The following is a 27301-nucleotide window of genomic DNA, read 5'->3' as shown; positions in this document are numbered from 1 at the left end:
CCAAGGACGGCAATAGCAGGTCACGTCACAACAAGCATAAGCACCGCATTAACAGTGAAAATACTGAGGATACGGCAGTCAATGCCGGATTCAAAGGCTCTAAACCCGGTCAGCGGAAAAAGCCATTCAAACAAAGTATGCCGGGTCCGTCCAGCTTGGACTATATACTCGATCGCTCGTGTCAAATAAACAACACCTCAGACAAGCCAGCCAATCACACCAACAGGGATTGTTGGGTGTTCAAGCAGGCCGGCAAGTTAATTGCCGAAAACAAGGACAAGGGGCCGCATAGCGATGACGAGGAGGAGCCCCGGCAGCCGCACACTGGAGGACAGAAGAGGTTTCCCCCGCAAGTGCGGACGGTGAACATGATATACGCAACCCACATCCCCAAGAGGGAGCGGAAGCATGCGCTCAGGGACGTATATGCGTTGGAGCCAGTCGCCCCAAAGTTCAACCCTTGGTCCTCCTATCCGATCACCTTCGATCGCAGGGACCACCCCACTAGTATCCGTCATGGCGGATTCGCCGCACTGGTCCTAGACCCAATCATCGACGGATTTCACCTCACTCGAGTCCTTATGGACGGCGGCAGCAGCCTGAACCTGCTTTATCAGGACACAGTGCGCAAAATGGGTATAGACCCCTCAAGGATCAAACCCACAAAAACGACCTTTAAGGGCGTCATTCCAGGTGTAGAGGCCCATTGCACAGGCTCAATTACACTGGAAGTGGTCTTCGGATCCCCGGATAACTTCCGAAGCGAAGAGTTAATCTTCGATATAGTCCCGTTCCGCAGTGGTTATCACGTGCTGCTCGGGCGAACCGCATTTGCTAGATTCAATGCGGTACCGCATTATGCATACCTCAAGCTCAAGATGCCAGGACCTCACGGAGTTATTACAGTCAATGGAAACACAGAGCGCTCTCTCCGAACAGAGGAGCACACCGCAGCCCTCACAGCAGAAACACAAAGCAGCCTCTCAAGGCAATTAACCAGTTCGGCGCTTCACAGCCCGGACACCTTCAAGCACGCTCGGGGCAATCGGCAAATAGACCGCCTGGCGCGATCTGAGCTCGCGTAGCAATACGGCGGCCACCCCAATCCCAGCCCAGCGGCGAAACTCGTGCCGCACATACATAATTACGCATTAAAAATACCATGGGCATAGGTGGGGAGGGGGGCACAACTGTGGCACGCCCCAAGAGGCGGCCTAAACCGCACTAGGGGCTTCCCGTTCGGTTATTTTTCTTTTTCTTTCAGGACCTTAATCTCTGGAAACACTGTCCGGCAGCACTATTGCCGAACACATGATGCAGCAACCAAGGAGGCAGACAACTACGTTATACCACAGAATTCCCAGGTTGATTACAGTAACGAGTGAAATATTCAATTTAATATCATTCCTCAGCTTGCCCTTGGAAGGGACATAGTCCTACTCTTTGCTTATCGCACTATCTGTATCACTCTGCTTTAACGCAATTTTCTAATAAACAATGCATGACATTATGACTATTACTGCATTCTTGTTATATATATATATATCTATGTGTTCATTAATGACGCCTTGCAACCGTACACTATGGTACAACCAATACACCAGGGGCTTACGTACCCCACAATGCGGTGTGACAAGTCCGAACACTTTCACAAGTGCGGCACCCCGAACTTATAGCATTATATGCATCAGCTCCGAATCATGTCTTTGGTCAAATGTTGGGTTTGCCCGGCTCCTATGTTTTGGTACCTTACGTTCCACTCTATCGGCTAAGGTAGCGCTAGGAGAACTACTGCGATTGTGCCCTAGTTCTGCTGGGTTTAGCACCTCAGTAGAGAAAGCTAAAACTGACTGTCATGATAAGGCGAGAGACTGGTCGCTGTTCGGCGAGGTTTTCAAGTCCCTAAAGACTTATGCCGCTTAGAGCGAGGGGTCGGCCCTGTCCGGCTTAAAGGCGTGTATCGCGCCCCGAATTCGGCCTTCCGAATACCAGGGGCTTCGCCGAAATTTAAAATTATAGAATTCTATGGCTAAGTGAGAGTGATAAAGCATCATTGGTCCGGTTGCCTTGTTCGCTGTGCTGAGCACCTCCCTTGAAGGACCCAAACATGGGAACAAGAGTGCTCAGGTTTATCCCGAACATCCCAGCACTCGTGGCATGGGGGCAGAAGCCGAGGACTAGCCATCTCTCAGATTGGATAAACAGCCAAACAGAAGGTAATATTTTAAATTCCAACAAGCATTGCATAGCGCATATGAAACAAGTTTTCATACATACAGGATAAAACGAGCAAGTCTCATTCAAATATTACATCTTTTGAACACTCGTCCGCGATGAGACGGGCACCCGGCAGAACACCCTCGTAGTACATCTCGGGGTGGTGGTGCTCCTTGCTCTCTGGCGGCCCCTCCTTGATCAGCTTCATGGCGTCTAGCTTGACCCACTGCAATTTCACACGGGCGAAAGCCCGGCGTGCACCTTCAATGCAGACAGATCGCTTGATGACCTCCAGCCGCGGGCAGGCATCCACAAGCCACCTCACCAGGCCGAAGAAGCTGTTCGGAAGGGCATCGCCGGGCCACAACCAGACTATAAAGCTCTTTGTGGGCTGATCGGCCACCTTATGTAGCTCGACCATCTGCTTCAGCTGGTCGCTCATTGGCACCGGATGTTCGGCCTCAGCATACTGAGACCAGAATAGCTTCTCCGTCGAGCTTCTGTCCTCGGCCTGGTAAAATTGTGCGGCGTCGGACACACTGCGGGGCAAATCTGCAAATGCTCCTGAAGAGCTCCGGATCCGGGTAAGTAATTGGTAATTTACTTTTACATGCTTGCTTTGCATATAGAAAGCCTTACCCACCGCTATCTTCTTCATCGCGTCGATCTCTTGGAGGGCCTTTGGGCTTCGGCCTTGGCACTTTTTACACTCTCGAGGGCCGCGGCAAGCTCAGACTCCCGCGTCTTGAAGTCAAGCTCCAACGCCTCGTGCTTCGCCACAAGAGCCTGGAGCTCTTGCTGCACCTCGCCCACCCGAGCCTCCTGCTTCTCTCGCTCGGTGCGCTCCTTGGCCGCTTTATCTTCGGCCTTGGTTAGCGCTTGCTTCAGGGTCGCCACCTCGGTCGTGGCCCCTAGAAAACATACGATGATCCTATCATTTTGCAATCGCGTCCTCTTTTATATATACATAAGGCAGGGTATTACTTACCCTTGTTCTCCTCGAGTTGCCTCTTGGCAAGGCCGAGCTCTTTCCTGGACCCCTCGAGGTCCTGCTTCAGTACGGCGACCTCCGCAGTTAGTGCGGCGGACGCCAGCAGCGAAGCCTGCATATGCATATTGACACACTTATATTAGACTCCTGCGATATTATTTGATACTCTGTTCGGCTTTTCTTTGTGAACACCGAACAAAGCATCAGGGGCTACTGTCTATGCGGTAATATTTCTACTACATTTTAAAACACTTACCTTGAAGCCTGTTAGAAGGCTGGCACATGCTTCAGTCAATCCGCTCTTGGCGGACTGAACCTTCTGGATCACCGCACTCATGATAGTACGGTGCTCCTCGTCGATGGAAGCGCTGCGAAGCGCTTCCAGCAGATTGTCCGGCGCCTCTGGATGGACAGAGGTCACCGGCACAGGCGTCTTGCCCCTCTTAGAAGGAGGCCGCCTGCCCGAGCCTGGAACCGCTGGAGGTTCCGGCGCTGTGTTCGGCTGAGCGCCAAACTCGGAGCTCTTAGGGGCCCCGTCCCCTCGGCTCCCGGAGTCCGGAAGGTCGCCTTGAGGCGCCTCCGGGACTGTCTCCCCTTGATCCGGTGCCTCTTGAGACAACACCTCGGCGTCGTCGGTAGGATGAGGGGAGGTGGCGGTCGGGACTGGATCGCTATCCATGTCCGACAAGCCCAAGGAGCCATCCGATGATACATCGATACTGGCTCGTGGCGGCTGTCACGACCGGGTTTTCCAGACATAAATTTCTAGAAAAGACCGTCGTGCTCATCAGCCCCAGGATTACTGTTAGCTGATGAGGCTCCAACTTGATACAGAAATTCCAAGCAGAATACAACATATGTAGTACAAGACCATTCTGGCCTGTGAGTACAACAATTGGGTTTCTAGTGGTTGATGGCGGAAGCGGTTTGTGGATCGTCAGCGTATAGGGGACTCCATTTCCCACAGGAACAGCTGACCAGGTTAACTCCTATCTTCGCGAGGCTGCTATCACCGTTGCTTAGGTCCCGAGGCTGTCATCGTCACGCTCCTCTCCAAGCAGAAATCTGGCCAAGACAATAGCCAGGGACAAGCCAGTGAGTACTTTGAATGTACTCGCAAGCATTAAGAACACAGGTATAATATAATTGATAATCATGCACTGAAAAATTCTATGATCACATCGCCAGTCATAAATAAAACATCTTTTATGCATGCAAGCAGGTTATTATCATGCAACATGAATAAACAGTAATAGAGTGGGAATAAAATGCCGCAGTCGGGTGTCTGAGCGACACCACATAAAGGGCTTTAAAAGAAATGCCACAGTCGGGCGTCTGAGCGACACCACATAAAGGGCTTTAAAAGAAATGCCATAGTCGGGCGTCTGAGCGACACCACAAAAAGGGCTTTTAAAAGAAATGCCACAGTCGGGCGTCTGAGCGACACCACATAAAGGGCTTTAAAAGAAATGCCACAGTCGGGCGTCTGAGCGACACCACATAAAGGGCTTTAAAAGAAATGCCACAGTCGGGTGTCTGAGCGACACCACATAAAGGGCTTAAAAAGAAATGCCACAGTCGGGCGTCTACCACATAAAGGGCTTTAAAAGAAATGCCACAGTCGGGCGTCTGAGCGACACCACATAAAGGGCTTACAAGATAAATAATCACAATGAATATCCAGGAGGTAGAACCGTCCCAGGGATACTCAATAATACAAATAATGCAACAGGTTAGTCCATCACAAAATAATAATCATGGTCCTCACAAGTAACCAGTCGATATCCAAGTTTGGTTTAACAATATCTCCTCCGAAGACCGACACTAAGACCAACACTTGACCCATCCCAGACTGTAATCCTTAACCATGAACACGGCTATTCGAATAGGTTTAATCTCTGCAGAGGGTGTACTCTTTACCCACGAGTAACGGATTCCTTTAGTCCATCGGGACTAATTCCGTCTACGGCCTTTTAGTTGAAAACACGCCTAACTTGCACACACCAGCTTAACTCATCGGTGTCTGGAATCACCCACGACACTTGTTAAGCAAAACTCTAAGTGGGGAGGCTACAACCTCGCGTAGCATGGGATCAAATTTATATCGCGCGCTCTAAGGGGTGGCCTCCCCTCTCGGTCCCAACCGGAAACACCCATGCCCCCGGACCAGGTGGCATGCCTACCGGCTACAACCGATATCTTCCACCATGGCCTCTCTGTACGGTGTGTGCTGGAAAGGGGTTGACGACTTACTGAACCATACCCTACCTGCGGCAGGGACAAGTGGTAGTACATAGCAAGTATGGGGGTTACTGGAAACAAGACTCGGTCTACGGTCGACTCAGGAGGTTTATAAGTTCCCTGCATGACATGTAAACAAATATATTTCAATCAACAAAATCACCACTCAATATACCTTACCATGCCATACCGGACATAACCGTCCCGACGGGGACCGGCGACAAGCTCACGCCTACCCAAGGCCGAGGCTTTCCCGGATTCCTTTCCGGCATGCATGCAAGGCACATGAGGATGATTACCATCACAATTATATTCATTTCCAACAGCAAGGAAATCACTAATATGCTTCCATGCAAATGATCATGTCACATGAAATAACAAGTCCTCTGAAATAAGGTGGTGTTATAAACGTGTCAAATAACACACCAAAAACATTATGCCAGGGTTCAGAATGCTTGCCTTTAATGGTGTGGAGAGGTGGGGTGCTCTCCAAAATTTTTGAAAGCTTCCTTCTCTCCCAAAAATCCTATTTCCAAAAATATGCAAATAACACATATTTCAAAAACAGTACAAAAAAGTTGTTTGGAAAATTTTCAAATAAATCTTAAAATAAACTAGACAATATTTGAGAGATGTAGGAAAAAGAATCAATTCATTTGGAGTTATACTTAAAAATTTATAGACAGTCAAAGCTGTGGTCAAAATCTGTTATTTAAAAGAAAACAGAAAAGAAAACGTTTCGGAGGGGAATACGCTTTCGGAGCGGGGGAAACGTACTGGGGGGATTACGCCTTCACTTAATCCCACGTGGACAGGCACGGGGTCGTTGACAGTGGGTCCAGAGGGCCCACTGGTCAGGTTAGACCAGTCTATCCCTCCCTCCTCTTCCTCTGCCCGAACGGAGGCGAGGCAACGGCGATCGTCGCCGGCGAACGGCGGCTCCCCGCGGGTTCCAGAGGGTCTGGATGGATCCGCGAGACTGAGGCGGTCCTTCCGGTGGTCGCCAGGTAGGTGGGGATGGAGGGAGCTGCCGGCGGCGAGCTTCTCGGCGGAGGTGGCCTCGGGAGCAAAGTGCTTTTGTGGCTCCGGTGGCTCCCCGTCGCAGCTAGGGGTCTGGGCGGCTCCGCAAGATGGATTGGAGTCGTTTGGTGGCGTTAGTTTGATGGGAGGGGCTCGGGTTTTGGTGAACGGAGCTGGGACGTGGCGGCGGTTGCGGTTGTCGGAGTCGGGGAAGACGGCGTTTTCCCCGACGATTACGGGCTGTGGGGGTGCCATGGGGGTAGCCTGAGGTCGCCTGCGTGCTCGAATGGTCTCAGGGCGTCCTTTTATAGTGCGACGAGGTCGGTTCCGCGGCGGTGGGGATAAGATCACCGGCGAACCGACGTTCTGTAGCTGTAGGGGACGTGGCGGCGACGAGAGCTAGGCGACACCCTTGTGGAAGAGCTTGCGCTGTTCCAGGGGCCAGGTGGCGAGCGGGAGAGGCTTGGGCGGCGCTGCCCGTGGCAGAGGCGCACTGCCGACGCCGGCATGCCGCCAAAAGTTCTCTGGCAGTGGCGCTGTAGGGCGCCAGGGCGGGCTAGCGTGTTGTGGCGAGGCGGGGAGTGCGTGGCGAGGTTCTGCCGTGTGGGCCAAGACAGGGGCGCGACGCGGCGGCTCGTGTGCGCGGCTGCAATTTGCGTGCTCTGGGCGCGCCCAGCGCACGCCCACCAGATGCTCGGTGAAATGCCATGGCATGCTAGGTGGCTCGGTTGGAGCTGGGGGTTAGCAGGTCTAGGTTTGGGCTTGCAAGGAGATCAGTGGACAAGCTGGTTTGGTCAGGGGATCAGGTTCACAGTGCAAACCAAAAATTCGTGCCAAAACAGATCATGCCCATAAGGTGTTTGACAAAATGTCAGGGGCACTTAGGCAAGTCTTGGAGTGGTCGAAAACTCCAGATGGTGGTCTCTTTAGATGTACAAGAGGGTGGTGAGGTTAGTTTGCCAAAAGCAGAAACTTGCTAGTGCAAGTTTTGCAAAACTACAATTCTGGACAGGAAATAAATGACATTATTTCATGAACCAAAATTAATCCAATGGGTGCATGCTCCTGGACTTAGGGGTTTTGTAGGGCTATATACAAGTGGGAGAAAGCACAAGATCATTGGAGCAAAATTAAATAGGGTTGTAGTAGAAATCACAAGGCTGGACCAGAATGAAAATGAGGTTGATTCACTCAAAATTTTCAAATAACATCATTGGGTTTTTGCATAAAGCTGAATCATATGCTACTACCAATATCCCATAATTTTGGTGGAGGCTAGAAAGAATTATTTAAATGGGTTATAGTGCAAATTGCACTATGGACCAGAGAAGAAAAATTTTGTGTAGAGCTCAAAATATTTCATGAATAAAAGATATTTTTGCATAAAAGTGATTTAAAAACATCACATGACATCTCCAAATTTTGGTTGGAATTTTAAGTGAATTTGTCAAATGGTTGTAGTTCAAATATGGCCATATAACCTTGAAAAACCATTTTTCAAGAAAATAAAGATCAAGCAATTTAATTAGGTAATTAGTTATACTGATAAAAGAAAAGTTTTTCTTGAGAGGTTAAACAAGTCCAATAACATATTTGAAAGTTTTTTTTTCACTTTAGGGAACAACTCCATAATAACAAGGGAGAAAATGGTTCAAAAATAAAAAGGGTGCCCAGAAAATAAAGGTTTTTAATTCCTGGCAAAAAATTTTAATTTAATAAAACAAGGCCAAAAATTTTGGGTGTCACAGCGGCCTTCATAATTGCGTTCGGCGTTAGGGAAAGCAGTGCGACAAAGGAATCCTATGAGTTACTCTGGTATCCGAATACTTACGATCTCCCCAGGGGCTTGACCCTGGGAAAGCACTCGTCTTCGCCTTCGCCGGTGGCGGTGGAACTGTCCGGAAGGATAGTCCTTCCCTTCTTGGACCCTCCGGCCTCCCTAGTTGGGGCGGCCTTCCTTTTCTTGTCCCCCCTAGTCGGTGGGGGAGCATCTTCTTCTTCTTCCTCCTCCTCGTCTTCGGGGGAAGAGTGCGCTGCAGAGTCATCGGACGGTGAGTCCGACGACGCCTGGCGTCGGGAACTCTTTTGGGTTCCCTTGGACTTCTTGGTCTTCTCCGGCACCATATAAGGGGCTACAGTCAACATCTTCGCCAGAAGAGCGTCTGCAGGGCCTTCGGGCAAAGGAGCCGGACAGTCGATCTGTCTGGCCATCTTCTGCCAGTCCTGTCAAAGGTACGGGAGTTTAGATCCCGCATAGAGTCAATCTATAAAAAAAATATAAGTATCCTGTGAAAGGTAAAGCAGCTTACCGCACTGGCTTGGCGCTTCGCGCTGAATCCGCGATCCTCAGTAGTAGGGGGGGGACCTCGGCACTTTTGAACAGCACCCTCTAGGCGTCTTCATGAGTCGTGTCGAAGAGCCTGTTCAGAGTTCGGTGCTGCGCCGGATCGAACTCCCACGAGTTGAACTCCCGTTGTTGGCACGGGAGTATCCGGTGGATGAGCATAACTTGGACTATGTTGACAAGCTTGAGCTTCTTGTTCACCATGTTTTGAATACATGTTTGGAGTCCGGTCAGCTCTTTCGAACTACCCCAGGACAGGCCCTTCTCTTTCCAGGAGGTGAGCCGCGTGGGGATGCCAAATCGGAACTCGGGGGCCGCTGCCCATGCAGGGTCGCGCGGCTCGGTGATGTAGAGCCACCCCGATTGCCACCCCTTTATGGTTTCCACAAAGGAGCCCTCAAGCCATGTTACGTTGGGCATCTTGCCCACCATGGCGCCTCCGCACTCCGCCTGGCGGCCGCCCACCACCTTCGGCTTGACATTGAAGGTCTTCAGCCATAAGCCGAAGTGGGGCTTGATGCGGAGGAAGGCCTCGCACACGACGATAAACGCTGAGATGTTGAGGATGAAGTTCGGGGCCAGATCATGGAAATCCAGGCCATAATAAAACATGAGCCCCCGGACGAAGGGATGGAGAGGGAAGCCCAGTCCGCGGAGGAAATGGGTGAGGAATACTACCCTCTCATGGGGCCTGGGGGGTGGGCATGAGCTGCCCCTCATCCGGGAGCCGGTGCGCGATGTCGTCGGGCAGGTATCCGGCTCTCCTCAGTTTCTTGATGTCTCCCTCCGTGACGGAGGAGACCATCCACCTGCCTCCCGCTCCGGACATGATTGGAGAAGGTTGAGGTGGGAAGTGCGGACTTGGGCGAGCTAGAGCTCGAGTGTGCGAAAACGAATGAGTAAGGGAGGAAGAAGGCGTGGATAGAAAGGTGAATCCTAATCACTTTATATGGGCGGACGAAACTAAGCGTCCCCACTTGCCTGGTAAAACTCGCTTATCCCCCAAGCGCCGCAATTGATGGCGCGGTTGGGTTACCCACACCCGTATTGATGAGAATCCCGTAATAAGGGGACACGATCTCTGCTTTGACAAGACGTGTCGAAAAACTGCCTCGCGTTATGTGCGGGGCTGGTTAAAAGAAACGGTTCGAATAATCACCGGGCCATGACGTAACGTCATGCTGCCAGCAGATTAGATCTGCGAAAATATTATTATCTCTACAGTGGAATGCGGAACTTATTTTGCAGGGTCGGACACTATCCTCGTATTCAAATTCTTCTGTGATGTATTCGGAGAAGGAACCCGCCTTGCAATGCCAAAGACAATACTGCGCGCCGGACTCATCGTCATTGAAGCCTGGTTCAGGGGCTACTGAGGGAGTCCTGGATTGGGGGGTCTCCGAACAGCCGGACTATATCCTTTGGCCGGACTGTTAGACTATGAAGATACAAGATTGAAGACTTCGTCTCGTGTCCGGATGGGACTCTACTTGGCATGGAAGGCAAGCTAGGCAGTACAGATATGGATATCTCCTCCTTTGTAACCGACCTTGTGTAACCCTAACCCTCTCTGGTGTCTATATAAACCAAAGGGTTTTAGTCCGTAGGACAACAACGACAAAATACAATCATACCATAGGCTAGCTTCTAGGGTTTAGCCTCTCTGATCTTGTGGTAGATCTACTCTTGTACTACCCATATCATCAATATCAATCAAGCAGGACGTAGGGTTTTACCTCCATCAAGAGGGCCCGAACCTGGCTAAAACATTGTGTCCCCTGCCTCCTATTACCATCCGGCCTAGACGCATAGTTTGGGACCCCCTACCCGAGATCCGCCGGTTTTGACACCGACACTAACCATAGCATGAAACATATGGATCCAAATCAGCCCCTTACGAAGCAACGCATAAACTAGGGTTTAAGCTTCTATCACTCTAGCAACCCATCATCTACTTATTACTTCCCAATGCCTTCCTCTAGGCCCAAACAATGGTGAAGTGTCATGTAGTCGACGTTCACATAACACCACTAGAGGAGAGACAACATACATCTCATCAAAATATTAAACGAATACCAAATTCACATGACTACTAATAGCAAGACTTCTCCCATGTCCTCAGGAACAAAAGTAACTACTCACAAAGCATAAACATGTTCATAATCAGAGGGGTATTAATGTGCATATAGGATCTGAACATATGATCTTCCACCAATTAAACCAACTAGCATCAACTACAAGGAGTAATTAACACTACTAGCAACCTACTAGCACCAATCCCGAACTTGGAGACAAGAATTGGATACAAGAGATAAACTAGGGTTTTGAGATGAGATGGTGCTGATGAAGATGTTGATGGAGATTGCCCTCTCCCGATGAGAGGAGCGTTGGTGATGATGATGGCGATGATTTCCCCCTCCGGGAGGGAAGTTTCCCCGGCAGAACAGCCCCGCCAGAACCCTAGATTGGTTCCGCCAAGGTTCTGCCTCGTGGTGGTGGAGTTTCGTCTGAGAAGATGGCTTATAGTTATTTTTCCATTGAAAGAGTCCATATAGCAGAAGATGGTCACCGGAGGGCCACCAGGGGGCCCACGAGGTAGGGGGGCGCGCCCAGGGGGGTAGGGCGTGCCCCCACCCTCATGGGTAGGGTGTGCCCCCCTGGTGAAGTTCTTGCGCTCAATGTTTTTATATATTTGGAAAACATCATCCGTGAAGTTTCAGGACTTTTGGAGCTATGCAGAATAGGTCTCTAATATTTGCTCCTTTTCCAGCCAGAATCCCAACTGCCGGCATTCTCCCTCTTTATGTAAACCTTGTAAAATAAGAGAGAATAGGCATAAGTATTGTGACATAATGTGTAATAACAGCCCATAATGCAATAAATATTGATATAAAAGCATGATGCAAAATGGACGTATCAACTCCCCAAGCTTAGACCTTGCTTGTCCTCAAGCGAAAAGCCGAAATAAAAAAATATGCCCACACGTTTAGAGATGAAGGTGTCGATAAAAATAAAATACGGACATGAGGGCATCATGACCATTCTTAGAACAACAACTTATATAATTCTTCTCATATGATTTCTTATGCTAGAGTAATAATTCAATCACAATATCAAGTATGAATCGTAAACTTCATTGGAAACTAACAAACTATAATCTCAGTCATTGAAGAAATTGCAATTTATCATAACATAGGAAAGAGTCAATGTATAAGAGCTTTTCAGCAAGTCCACATACTCAACTATCATATAATCTTTCACAATTGCTAACACTCACGCAATACTTATGGGTATGGAGTTTTAATCGGACACAGAGAAAGATAGGGGCTTATAGTTTTGCCTCCCAACGTTTTACCTCAAGGGTAATGTCAACAGTAATAGTTCATGAAAACTCACATCCAATTAGCCATATATACCAAGATCTTTCCAACATATTGTGCTTGCCAAAGGATAAAATGTAAAAAGGAACGGTGAAGATCACCATGACTCTATTGCAGTATAGGAGATAAAAGTAAAAGATAGGCCCTTCGCAGAGGGAAGCAGAGGTTGTCATGCGCTTTTTATGGTTGGATGCACAAAATCCTAATGCGAAAGAACGTCACTTTATATTACCACTTGTGATATGGACCTTTATTATGCAGTCTGTCACTTTTATTACTTACATATCACACGATTGTATAAAGCTTATTTCTATCACACCAATCAATCATACATATCTAGAGAGCAATTTTTATTGCTTGCACCGATGACAACTTACTTGATGGATCTTACTCAACCCATAGGTAGGTATGGTGGACTCTCATGGCAAAACTGGTTTAAGGGTGTTTGGAAGCACAAGTAGTATTTCTACCTGGTGCAATGAATTTGGCTAGCATGAGGGAGAAAGGAAAGCTCAACATGTTGGAGGATCCAAGACAATATAATTTGTCTCAGATGTAAGAAAACACAACCCATTATGTTGTCTTCCTTGTCCAATGTCAACTCTTTAGCATGTCATATTTTAATGAGTGCTCACAATCATAAAAGATGTCCAAGATAGTATATTTATATGTGAAGACCTCTCTTTCTTTATTACTTCCTATTAATTGCAACGATGACCAAAACTATGTTTGTCAACCCTCAACAACTTTTATTCATCATACTCTTTCCATGCGAGCTCATTACTCTCCATAAGACTCATATGATCTCTTTGTTTCTTTTTATTTCTTTCTCTTTTCTTTTATTCCTTTAGGATCATGGCAAAATAATCAAGCCCTTGACTCAACACTAATCTTTATTATATAGCTCACAGACTCAATTACATAGAAGAATAATAAAGCAAAACTCACAACTAAATCATACTAAGAACTTTTATTCTACTAGATCAAGATATTATCAAAAGGATCGAACTAAAAAAATGGTAAAGATAAAAGTGATGGTGATACGATACCGGGGGACTCCCCCAAGCTTGGCAGTTGCCAAGTGGAGTATCCATACCAGATACTCAATTCTTCTTTGTTGGTGGAGACGGTGGAGATTTTGTTGATGGCGTAGGCTTCTTCCTTAATTTGCATTTGAGGACAGAATTTTGGTCCCTTAGGTCCTCGATCTCCTGTTCTAGGCTCAGTATCTTTTTGCATAGTTCCTGCTTGTTCTGCAAGAGGCGAAAAGGAATAAACTCGATCTTAGGTTTCTTTACTCTATCCGGGACACTTGACTTTTTGAACTCCACATGCATGTCCCCAGGTTAAGGTAGTGGGACTTCATGTTCATCTGAGCTCGTCTCCTCCTTTCCCTTGGGTTCATAGTCCTCTTCTTCTTCTGTAGTCCAACCGCAATGCTCCACATCCCCATAGATCTTAGGATCTGCAAGGTAATCAACCACCTAGCTTTCTCCTTCCGAATCCTGGGACGACATGTTGCTCTGTCTGCAGCAGGACATCTCAAAACCAAGATATGAGATTTTTGCGTGATACGGGACTCAAAAACCCCCGGGTGATTATATAGTGAATTTTTACCGACCAAAATACGTGTCGTGTACGAAAACAGAGTCCGAAGAGCACACGAGGTGCCCACGAGGTAGGGGGAGCGCCCAGTAGGGTAGGGCGCGCCCTCCACCCTCGTGGAGCCCTCATGTCCTTCCCGAACTGCTGCTTATTTTTCTATTTTTCTAAATATTCCAAAACGGAGAAATATTGCCTTAAAAACTGTTTTGGAGTCGGTTTGCTTACCCTACCACACACCTATTCCTTTTCGGAGTCTGAAACGTTCCGGAAAGTGTCCCTTATGTATTCCTTCGGGGTTACGGTTTCAATAACATTGGTTTCAACATTTATGGGATTACCTGAGATATAGTGTTTGATTCTTTGACCGTTCACCACCTTCGGATTTGTGCCTTCGAAGTTGTTGATTTTTATGGCACCGGAACGGTAGACCTCCTCGATAACGTAAGGACCTTACCATTTAGAGAGAAGTTTTCCTGCAAAAAATCTTAAACGAGAGTTATATAGCAATACATAATCACCTACATTAAACTCACGCTTCTGTATCCTTTTGTCATGCCATCTTTTAACTTTTTCTTTAAATAACTTGGCATTTTCGTAGGCTTGGGTTCTCCATTCATCAAGTGAGCTAATATCAAATAACCTCTTCTCACCGGCAAGTTTAAAATCATAATTAAGTTCTTTAATAGCCCAATAAGCCTTCTGTTCTAGTTCGAGAAGTAAGTGACATGCTTTTCCATAGACCATTTTATACGGAGACATACCCATAGGATTTTTATATGCAGTTCTATAGGCCCATAATGCATCATCAAGTTTCTTGGACCAATTATTTCTAGACCTATTAACAGTCTTTTGCAAAATTAGTTTGAGTTCTCTAGTACTCAATTCTACTTGACCACTAGACTGAGGGTGATAAGGAGATGCAATTCTATGATTAACATCATATTTAGCAAGCATTTTACGGAAAGCACCATGAATAAAATGTGAAACACCACAGTCATTAAATATCTAGGGACTCCAAACCTTGGAAAAATAACTTCTTTAAGCATTTTAATAGAAGTGTTATGATCAGCACTACTAGTTGGAATAGCTTCTACCCACATAGTAACGTAATCAACAACAACTAAAATATGTGTATAACCATTAGAGGAAGGAAAAGGTCCCATATAGTCAAAGCCCCAAACATCAAATGGTTCAATAACAAGTGAATAATTCATAGGCATTTCTTGACGTCTACTAATATTACCAATTCTTTGACATTCATCACAAGATAAGACAAACTTACGGGCATCCTTGAAGAGAGTAGGCCAATAAAAACCAGATTGCAGTACCTTATGTGTAGTTCTATCTCCAGCATGGTGTCCTCCATAAGCTTCGGAGTGACACTTGCGTAGGATCTGTTCCTGTTCATGCTCAGGTACACAACGTCTAATAACACTGTCGGTGTCAAAACCAGCGGATCTCGGGTAGGGGGTCCCGAACTATGCATCTAAGGCGGATGGTAATAGGAGGCAGGGAACACGATGTTTTACCTAGGTTTGGGCCCTCTTGATGGAGGTAAAACCCTACGTCCTGCTTGATTAATATTGATGATATGGGTAGTACAAGAGTAGATCTACCACGAGATCAGATAGGCTAAATCCTGGAAGCTAGCCTATGGTATGATTGTCTGTTGTCCTACGGACTAAAACCCTCCGGTTTATATAGACACCAGAGAGGGCTAGGGTTACACAAGGTCAGTTACAAAGGAGGAGATATACATATCCGTATTGCCTAGCTTGCCTTCCACGCCAAGTAGAGTCCCATCCGGACACGAGACGAAGTCTTCAATCTTGTATCTTCATAGTCTAACAGTCCGGCCAAAGGATATAGTCCGGCTGTCCGGAGACCCCCCAATCCAGGACTCCCTCAGTAGCCCCTGAACCAGGCTTCAATGATGATGAGTCCGGCGCGCAGTATTGTCTTCGGCATTGCAAGGCGGGTTCCTCCTCCGAATACACCATGGAAGAATTTGAATACAAGGATAGTGTCTGACCCTGCAAAATAAGTTCCACATACCACCGTAGAGAGAATAATATTTCCACAAATCTAATTTGCTGACTTGTTTTGGCAACACGACCTTATGCCATGGCCCGGTGATTATTCGAACCGTTTCCTTTAACTAGCCCCGCACATAACGCGAGGCAGTTTTTTGACACGTCTTGTCAAAGCAGAGATCGTGTTCCCCTAATTATGGGATTCTCATCAATACGGTCGTGGGTAACCCAACCATGTCTAGGACTCCTAGATTATAGGCAAGTCCCAAACGGCTACGTAGAGGACGCTTGATATTCACCCTCTTTATAAAGGGACAAGGCTTTTACTTTTTCCCCCTCCCGTGCTCAATCGAATCCTTCCCCCGCCTCGAGTTCTAACACCCAAAGCCCTGGTCAGGTGCTCTGGACCTTCAATCATGTCCGGATCTAGCCTTCAAGGCCAGTGGATGCCCTCCTCCGTTATGGAAGAAGACATCAAGAAGTTGAGGGAGGCCAGATACCTGACCGCCGAGGTTTCACATTGGCTGCCTGCCCGAGGGCAGGTCGTCCCTACTCCTGAACCCAACGAAGACATCATGTTCATCTCCCACTTCCTCCGAGGTCTAGGCCTCACTCTGGATCCCTTTGTTAGGGGGTTGATGTTTTATTACTGGCTAGATTTCCACGATCTAGCCCCGGACTCCTTACTCCATATCTCGGCATTTATTGTCGTATGAGAGGCCTTCCTCCGCATTACCCCTCACTTCGGCCTGTGGCTCAAGAACTTTGATGTGAAGCCGAAGATGGTCGAGGGGCAGCACACAGCATGCGGAGGCGCATTAATAAGCAAGATTGCTGGAGCTCCATGGCCAAAGGGTTCCATTCCAGAGGTGTCCGGATTATGGCAACGGGAATGGTTTTACATCACAGCTCCCAGAAGTGCCAAGTGGGCGGCTGCCCCCGCTTTCCGCTCAGGCCCTCCACCACAACTGATGTCATGGATTAGCAGAGGGCTGAGCTGGGGTCCAGCCAAGGACGTGCCTGTACTGCAGAGCCGCATTCAAGATCTCTTCGAAGGAGATTTTAGTTTGATTATGGTAACGCAAGTCATGCTGGTTCGACAAATCCAGCCATGCAAACGCCGGCCCCTCCGCATGTGGGAGTTCAACCCAGAAGGACCGCGTGCTATTCAGAATTTCCTCGGCCTGACGCACGAGGAGATGTATAAATCATTCTTCGGACCCTAGATAGAGTGTCCGGACACTACCGAGGACGTGGGCCTGAGCAGCAACCGCACCGTCGACCAAGTAAGTTATCCTCTAGCCGAACACACCGTCTTTCATTTATCATGACGTCATTCTAAGAAATCGCTCTTTGAGCAGGACTGGATAACAAAGGCGAAGATGATCCGGTGTTCGGCCCCTCTTCCGGAAGGCTTGGAGAATCCGGTGCTAGAAAAGATGCTCGAGCTAGCACCTTGCCCGGAGCCCTCACAGGAAGATAAAGGGGGGAATAAAGGGGGCGAAAGAGGGCCTCCACCGCTACCCATTCCGACCGAGGGAACAGGCGCCTCCGTGAGGGAGGATAACCCAGGGGAGGAATATCGTATTCTCTCACCCCGGGGAAGGAAGAGGACAACCCCTGAAGATTCGGAAACCACGGTTTCCAAACGGGAGAAGAAGTCTCCACCAGTGGGTCCTGCCTTGGAGGGTGCTCTTGCCGCACAAAGTCCGCGCGGGGATCTGCCCTCTAACGAGCTGTAAGTAATCAAAAAGTACTTTAATAGTGAAGATATACTACTTCACTTCTGAGGAAAATAACCGAAGCATTTATCTTGCAGTTCGGATCTTAGCCCTTCTCAGCAGAGCTCGTCTTTGGGGGATCTTCTTCCGGAGATGATGAGAGCGAAACGCCTCCCCCGGACTGCTCCCGCTCAAGAAGTGGGCGACCTTGAAGTGTCGTCACGGAGGGCCTCTCCGGATCCGGTGAGGCCAGAAGATAATCCTATAGTCACCCAAAGTCCTCAGCATCTGGCTCTTGAAGAGAGCAAACAAAAGAGTCCGGCACCGTCTGGTATGCGGTCGGACGTACTGAGGGAGCTGTTGGAGCGAGCGGCCATCTCAGAAGAACACCGTACGTTAATGGGTACGGTGATGGAAAGAATTTCGTCCGCCGAAAGCGGATTGCATGAAGCCTTTATGTGTCTACTAACAGGCTTTGAGGTACGTGATACTTAGTACCGCACATTTTTAGGTGTGCCCTGTGTAGATAGTAGCCCCTGAGATTCTGGTTGTCGTCGAGAACGGCGGCGAACAAAGGATCGTAGTCCCAGGTAGTAACCAAACCACCTTTATGTGCAGGTGGTGGAAGCTCTGGTGGCTAGCCGGACTAATGAGTTTGCCGAACTAAAGCGGCAACTGGATGCGGCAGATGCCGACATCGAGCTTGTTAACAAGCGGCTTGACGAGGCATAGGGTAAGTAATGCTTTCTGGTGAATGTGACATAGTAAGAGCAACATGATGCCAGTATCTTTAATATGTTGTGACTGCAGATGGAGCTGCCACCATGGAGACCCTTCGGGCAGAACTTGCCCGAGCCAAAGAACAAGCAAGGAGTAGTAATGAGGCTGCTGTGAAGGCGGCCGAAGAGTTGAGGGCCGAGAAGGCCACGCATTGCGAGAGCAAAGAGAAAATGTCCAAGATGGTTGTAAAGTTAAAAGACACTGCCGACCATTGCCAGTTCCTTGAAGAAGAAACCGAGTGAAGGCGACGGACCTTGAAAAGGCCACGATGATGACCAAAGACACCCGCTCTGCTATGAGAGCGAAGAAGGAGGAGCTGCGTGAAGCCAGAGATATTGCGGCTGGGAAGCCATTCATGCTGCGGAGGAAGTTCGGAGATCCACGGTATGCCCCTCTGGATCGGCTGTGGAGTTCGACAGACGCATATATGGACTTGGCGTCGAGCGCTGTCGATGCGGCCAAATACTTCCAAGATCAAACAGATCGTGAAGTGGACAAGCTGTTCTGGTCGCAATTTAACGTTCTAGAGCGTCCGCTTCCATTGACTGATCAGCTAGCCGAATGGGCCGAACTCAATAGGTTGTCCGGACTCGCCATGAGGTCTGTCGTGGATCAGCTGTGGCCAGAAAAGTCGAAGCTGAGCAGCTATTTCAGCTTAGTGCATCAGTTCCTTGGAGCGGTGCTGCGCATCAATGCGATGAAGAGGTCAGCGTGCATAGAAGGCTCATGGATGGCCCTTGCCCGTGTTAAAGCATACTGGGCGGAGATGGATGCTACCACTGTTGCGGCGCAGGGTTCGGTCATAGGCCGAGTGGCTACCGAGCACTATTTCGAAGAGGTTCTCGAGGGTGCTCGTTTGATAGAGGCCCAGTGCTCAAAGAATATTATGTTTGAGTGACATGTATTCCCATTGTAAACACAATGTTTTTATGAAATTTATTAAGGCTATGTTTATACTTTTGCCTGAAAGTAATATGATGCCTCCTATGCGGCCGTTTCTGTATACATGTGTATAACCTGAAAGATTGCAGTCATCGGCTTCAGCCCCCACGCATATAATGCGGAGGTGTTCGCAGAAGACGCGTGTTCACACTTAACCCAACGTCTTGGCCCTATTAAGGAGGTGATAGCGCAGCAAACGAGGCAACCGGACTATAATGCTTTAACACTTTCACTTAGCCATAGGAGTTTGACGGTGGGGCTACTATATAGCCCCTGGTGGCTCCGCACTCTCCCGAATTCGGGGCGCGTACATGCCTGGCCGGGAAACGGCCCTTCGTTAAGGCGGAGGAATTCTAACATTCCAATAGGTCATCGAGTGGTTGACCAGTCTCACGCTATATCATGAGAGTCAATTTTCGGCTTTCTCTACTGAGGTGCTCGTCCGGATGACCCGGGGCACAACCGCAGTAGTTCTCCTAGTGCTACCTTAGCCGATAAAGCGGAACGTAAGGTACCAAAACATAGGAGCCGGGCAAACCCAACATTTTACCAAAGACATGATTCAGAGCTGATGCATATAAGGCCAAACTCGCGACGCCGAACACTCCCTAAGGTATTCGGTCTTTATGGTATAAACCGGGCCTAAACAGTGCCCTTTATAAGAAGCCCCTGGTGTCCAGGTACGTGCATTATTCTGACGTGGCCACATGCCAAGACGCCAGCATCCTTCTCAATTGTACTGAGAATCCGAGGGATGTGTATCAACAAGAGACAGTAAAAAAGGTTGACGCAGGGTCTTAATCTAAAAAGAATCCTTGGGACGGGTCCCTACTGCAGGTCTGCGCCTGTGTCTCCGTTGTGCCGTATCCTGGACGGGTGTAGCACGGTGGTCATCTATAAAAGAGAGGAACTTAGGTGAAAAGTTGTCGTGCAAAAAGGTAGGTTTTAAAGAAACCATGTAAATTTCAAGATGAGTAAAAATTGCCACTTGTCTGCGCGCGTTGAGCCCCTTGTGTTTGTGATAGGGGTGTGGCCATCAAACCTGTACGAATTTCATATAGCTGCGCCGGACTCGTCTAACCGTGTCCGTGGTCTTGATGACCTATGGAATACTTTAGTTGGTGAGGCCGTTTTAGTGTGCGGCTGCCGAGGCAGCCGCACCCTCCTCGGCGCGCAGGGATCGCTCAATATTTCCATTTACTGTAATCATGCCACGTGGACCGGGCATCTTAAGCGTGAGGGAAGCGTAATGCGGTATTGCATTAAAGCGAGCGAAAGCTTCGCGTCCAAGTAGTGCTTGATAGCCACTTTGGAACGGAGCAATGTGGAAGGTTAAATTTTAGCTACGGAAGTTATCGGGGAAGCCGAATATAACTTCTAGTAGCAGGGAGCCCGTGCAATGATCCCCTAGGCCTGGCGTTACTCCTTTAACGATAGTATTGCTGAGGCAAATTTTCGTTGGGTCTATCCCCATTTTGCGGATTGTGTCCTGATATATCAGGTTTAGACTGCTGCCACCGTCCATTAGGACTCGTGTGAAGTGGTATCCGTCAATTATTGGGTCTAATACCAAGGCAGCCCATCCTGCATGCCGGATACTTGCTGAGTAATCCCGATGGTCAAAAGTGATCGGTTGAGACGACCAGTGGCAGGACTCCGCGGTGATAGGCCCTTGGGCATATTTATCTGGGAGTGCCGCTTTGTTTCTCCCCTTGATCACGTGTAACAAATTTACTGTTTTGACTTCTGCTGGAAATTTCTTTTGTTCCCCAGTGTCTTGCGTGAGAGGCTCATCCTCGTCTTCGCTTGGTGTATCCTCCCCCTTGTGTACGGCGTTGAGCTTGCCGGACTGCTTGAAGACCCAACATTCTCTGTGGGTATGATTAGCGGGTTTACTAGGGGTGCTATGGATCTGACATATTTGGTCCAGAATTTTGTTGAGGCTGGATAGTTCATCTCTGGCGCCTTTAGAGGGCGGCTTTTGCTGACCTGGCCGTGAGCTTCTGAATCCGGCGTTTACCGCCGTGCTCTTCGGGATATCTTCTTTATTCCGGCGCTTATTATTTTTGCTGCGTCATGATTTCCCGTTTTCATCTCTAACTTCAGATGTACTTGGGTCGTTGGTGCTACATCTGGCTAGCCAGCTATCCTCACTCGCGCAAAAGCGGGTCATGAGGCTTGTTAATGCTGCCATTGTTCTCGGCTTTTCTTGGCCGAGGTGTCTGGCAAGCCATTCGTCGCGGACGCTATGCTTAAAAGCTGCCAAGGCTTCGGCGTCCGGACAGTCAACTATTTGGTTCTTTTTAGTAAGAAACCTGTTCCAAAGCTTTTGGGCTGACTCTCTGGGCTGTTGAGTTATATGACTCAAATCGTCCGCATCCGGAGGTTGGACATAAGTCCCTTGAAAATTTGCCCGAAAAACGTCTTCGAGCTCTTCCCAGCTTCCAATGGAGTTTTCGGGGAGGCTTTTAAGCCAGTGCCGAGCTGGCCCTTTGAGCTTGAGGGGTAAGTACTTGATGGCGTGATATGGAGGATATAGTCCTCAATCCAGACCCCAGGGTCTGTTGTTCCGTCGTATGCCTCTATGTTTACGGGTTTGAATCCCTCTGGAAATTCATGGTCCAGCACCTCATCGGTGAAACATAGGGGGTGTGCGGCACCCCTGTATCTGGGTGTACCACGTTGTTCGGATGTTTGTTGTGTTGCATTGTATGCTGGAGCGCGCTTGCATGGTCCATAGATGGATCTGGTTGCGCCGTCCTTTTGATGCGAGCCCTCGCGTGGATCGCGTATTGGCTTATGTGTGGCGTTGTTTGCCGCTCTATGTTGGCCGTGAGGACATCTATCCGGCCAGGTGGCCATTCTGATTTTTGGTTGCAAGGGATCTAAGGCCTTCTCATCGAATTCATGTAGCAACTTCCGCTTCGGGTAGCTATTGGTGGGGCGATTACCGCCGTACTTCGCTGCTGCGTTGAGTATTTGCTCCATCTGATTCCGAGTGTGTCTTGTGCAGCCTTGAGTCTTTGCTTCTGCTTTTTTAGACTCCTCGTGGTGGCAACAAGGCTTTGACGGGCATTCTGTTGCTCCAGGTGTCTGTTCGGTGTGAGGTCATCCGGACTATTATCTTTGACAGAGTTAGGTTGTTCGGTTTGATTCTCCGTGTTGCCATGGTCCGGCGATGGTTCACCCTGTTCTAACGCTGGGTCTATATGATCGTTGTTTCTGTCGAGGCGGGATTTGGAGCGGCGCTTACGCTGCCGCTTTGACTGCTTCTCGAGGGGACAACCCTTCGTTGCGTCCTTCCGTTCCTCGTCGTCGTTTTCTTTTGGTGTGTTCACCATGTATACGTCATGTGATGAAGTGGGCGTCCAGTGCCCTGTGGGCAGTGGTTCCTATTTGTCTCCTGCATCGTCGCACATACCGTTGATGTCTTCGGAGTCGAGGTCGAGTATGTCGGTTAAGTCATCGACAGTGGCTACTAAGTGGGTGGTGGGTGGGTGGCGAATTTCTTCGTCATCCGCATCCCAATCCTGCCGGACATAGTTCGGCCAGGATCCTCCTGACAAGGAGAGGGACCTTAATGTGTTCAGTATGTCGCCAAGGGGCGAGTGCTGAAAAATATCCGCGGAGGTAAACTCCATGATCGGCGCCCAATCGGATTCAATAGGATCGGGCGCAGGCGGTTCGGAGTCCGTGGCCGGAGAAAGATCCGACAGTTTAACAATACGGCTCTCGTGCAAGGTAAGGTCGATGTTCGGCTCGATCGCCACTGAGGGTAAGGCCTCTATGGCGGGGTCCATCCACCCGTCCATGGACGGCGCAACTCGCTCCGAATTGAGGGTCGGAGCGGCTGCCAGTGCGATCTCCTGAACACTGTCTGATGGTAGAGCTAAATCGTACTCATCGTGACCGCGTGACGCACAAGGCAGAGGCTCGAATCCGTCAAAGATCAAGTCTCCGCGGACATCAGCCGTGTAGTTTAAGCTTCCAAACCTGACCTGGTGGCCAGGGGCATAGCTTTCAATCTGCTCCAGATGGCCAAGCGAATTGGCCCACAGTGCAAAGCCGCCGAACACAAAGATCTGTCCGGGGACGAAAGTCTCACCCTGGACTGCATCGCTATCGATGATAGTAGGAGCCATAAAGCCTAACTGCGACAACATAGAGGAACTCTCAATGAAAGCACCAATGTCGGTGTCAAAACCGGCGGATCTCGGGTTGGGGGTCCCGAACTGTGCATCTAAGGCGGATGGTAACAGGAGGCAGGGAACACGATGTTTTACCCAGGTTCGGGCCCTATTGATGATATGGGTAGTACAAGAGTAGATCTACCACGAGATTAGAGAGGCTAAACCCTAGAACCTAGCCTATGGTATGATTATCTGTTGTCCTACGGACTAAAACCCTCCGATTTATATAGACACCGGAGAGGGCTAGGGTTACACAAGGTCGGTTACAAAGGAGGAGATATACATATCCATATTGCCAAGTAGAGTCCCATCCGGACATGAGACGAAGTCTTCAATCTTGTATCTTCATAGTCTAACAGTCCGGCCAAAGGATATAGTCGGGCTATCCGGAGACCCCCCAATCCAGGAATCCCTCAAACACCATCTACTCCTTCTTTATAAAGATGTGGTTCATCCCAAAAGTAATGCCTCAAATCATAAAAGAACTTTTTCTTTTGCTGGTATGTGAAACTAGGTGGTATAAACTTAGCAACAATGTAATTAGCATAATCAGCATACCATGGAGCAGTATGAGAAGTATTTATGACATTTAATTGCTCATCAGGAAAGCTATCATCAATAGGTAGTGGGTCATCAAGCACATTTTCTAACCTAGACAAGTTGTCTGCAATGGGGTTCTCAGCTCCTTTTCTAACAACAATATGCAAATCAAATTCTTGTAGCAAGAGAACCCATCTAATAAGTCTAGGTTTAGCATCTTTCTTTTCCATAAGATATTTAAAAGCAGTATGATTAGTGTGAATAGTTACTTTAGAATCAACAATATAAGGTCTAAACTTATCACAAGCAAATACAACTGCTAAGAATTCTTTTTCAGTAGTAGCATAATTTCTTTGAGCATTGTCTAGAGTTTTACTAGCATATTGAATAAAATTTAGTTTCTTATCAACTCTTTGTCCTAGAACAACACCTACAGCATAATCACTAGCATCACACATAATTTCAAAGGGTAAATTCCAATCAGGTGGCTGAACAATAGGTGCAGAAATCAATGCTTTCTTAAGTATTTCAAATGCTTCTACACAATCATCATCAAAGACAAATGGTATATCTTTTTGTAATAAATTAGTCAAAGGCCGAGAAATTTTTGAGAAGTCCTTAATGAACCTCCTATAAAAACCGGCATGACCAAGGAAACTTCTTATACCTTTGATGTCCTTGGGACATGGCATCTTTCCAATAGCATCAACCTTGGCTTTATCAACTTCAATACCTCTTTCAGAAACCTTATGCCCCAAGACAATACCTTCATTAACCATAAAGTGGCACTTTTCCCAATTCAAGACAAGATTAGTTTCTTCACATCTCTGCAAAACTCGATCAAGGTTGCTCAAGCAATCATCAAAAGAAGATCCATAGACGGAAAAGTTGTTGGAAATATGCCCTATAGGCAATAATAAATTGGTTATTATTATATTATATTTCATTGTTCATGATAATCGTTTATTATCCATGCTACAATTGTATTGATAGGAAACTCAGATACATGTGTGGATACATAGACAACACCATGTCCCTAGTAAGCCTCTAGTTGACTAGCTCGTTGATCAATAGATGGTTACGGTTTCCTGATCATGGACATTGGATGTCGTTGATAACGGGATCACATCATTAGGAGAATGATGTGACGGACAAGACCCAATCCTAAACCTAGCACAAGATCGTGTAGTTCGTATGCCAAAGCTTTTCTAATGTCAAGTATCATTTCCTTAGACCATGAGATTGTGCAACTCCCGGATACCGTAGGAGTGCTTTGGGTGTACCAAATGTCACAACGTAACTGGGTGGCTATAAAGGTGCACTACATGTATCTCCGAAAGTGTCTGTTGGGTTGGTACGAATCAAGACTGGGATTTATCACTCCGTATGACGGAGAGGTATCTCTGGGCCCACTCGGTAATGCATCATCATAATGAGCTCAATGTGACTAAGCAGTTAGTCACGGTATCATGCGTTACAGAACGAGTAAAGTGACTTGCCGGTAACGAGATTGAACAAGGTATTGGGATACGACGATCGAATCTTGGGCAAGTAACATACCGATTGACAATGGGAATTGAATACAGGATTGATCGAATCCCCGACATCGTGGTTCATCCGATGAGATCATCGTGGAACATGTGGGAGCCAATATGGGTATCCAGATCCCACTATTGGTTATTGGCCGGAGAGGTGTCTCGGTCATGTCTGCATGGTTCCCGAACCCGTAGGGTCTACACACTTAAGGTTCGGTGACGCTAGAGTTGTTATGGGAAATAGTATGTGGTTACCGAAGGTAGTTCGGATTCTTGGATGAGATCCCGGATGTCACGAGGAGTTCCAGAATGATCCGACGGTGAAGATTGATATATTGGACGAAGGGTATTGGAGTCCAGAAGTGTTCTGGAGGTACCAGGCTATGGCCAGCATGACCGAAAGGTGTTTTGGGAGCCCCGGCAAGTGTTGGAGGGCCTCATGGGCCAAAGGGGAAGGGGCAAACCAGCCCACTAAGGGGTGGTGCGCCCCCCACACCCTTTCCCATGTTACTTGGGGAGGTATGGCGCCTCCACCAGGCTTGGGAGGCAAGGGGGCAAGTATCCCTAGGATTTTCCCTAGGGAGATCCAATCTGCTTGGCCGCCGCCCCTAGGGGAAACCCTAGGGCGCCTCCCCCTCTCCCCTTGCCCCTATATATAGTGGAGGGGTGGGAGGGCAGCCACACCTCTTCCCTGGCACAACCCTCCCTCCTCCTACACCTCCTCCTCCTCCATAGTGCTTGGCGAAGCCCTGCTGGAGAACCACGAGCTCCATTGCCACCATGCCGTCGTACTGTTAGAGTTCTCCCTCAACTTCTCCTCTCCCCTTGCTGGATCAAGAAGGAGGAGACGTCCCCGGGTTGTACGTGTGTTGAACGCGGAGGCGCCGTTCGTTCGGCGCTAGATCGGATCTTCCGTGATTTGAATCGCCGCGAGTACGACTCCATCAACCGCGTTCTTGTAACGCTTCCGCTTAGCGATCTTCAAGGGTATGAAGATGCACTCCCTCTCTCTTATTGCTAGCATCTCCTAGATTGATCTTGGTGACACGTAGGAAAATTTTGAATTATTGCTACGTTCCCCAACAGTGGTATCAGAGCTAGGTCTATGCGTAGTTTCTATGCACGAGTAGAACACAAAGCAGTTGTGGGCTTCGATATTGTCAATTTACTTGCCCTTACTAGTCTTATCTTGATTCGCGGCATCATGAGATGAAGCGGACCGGACCGACCTTACACGTACGTACGTTAGACTGGTTCCACCGACTGACATGCACTAGTTGCATAATGTGGCTAGCGGGTGTCTGTCTCTCCCACTTTAGTCGGATCGGATTCGATGAAAAGGGTCCTTATGAAGGGTAAATAGAAATTGGCATATCACGTTGTGGTTTGGGCGTAGGTAAGAAATGTTCTTGCTAGAAACCTATAGCAGCCACGTAAAAACTTGCAACAACAATTAGAGGACGTCTAACTTGTTTTTGCAGCATATGCCTTGTGATGTGATATGGCCAAAAGGATGTGATGAATGATATATGTGATGTATGAGATTGATCATGTTCTTGGAATAGGAATCACGACTTGCATGTCGATGAGTATGACAACCGGCAGGAGCCATAGGAGTTGTCTTAATTTATTTACGACCTGCGTGTCAACTTAAACGTCATGTAATTACTTTACTTTATTGCTAAAGCGTTAGCCATAGTAGTAGAAGTAATAGATGACGATACAACTTCAAGAAGACACGATGATGGAGATCATGATGATG

This window comes from Triticum urartu, chromosome 5A, assembly GCF_056163025.1.
Source record: "Triticum urartu cultivar PI428250 chromosome 5A, HENAU_Tu73, whole genome shotgun sequence".
In the NCBI taxonomy this organism is placed as follows: domain Eukaryota; kingdom Viridiplantae; phylum Streptophyta; class Magnoliopsida; order Poales; family Poaceae; genus Triticum; species Triticum urartu.
Note: the sequence above shows the minus strand (reverse complement) of the source record.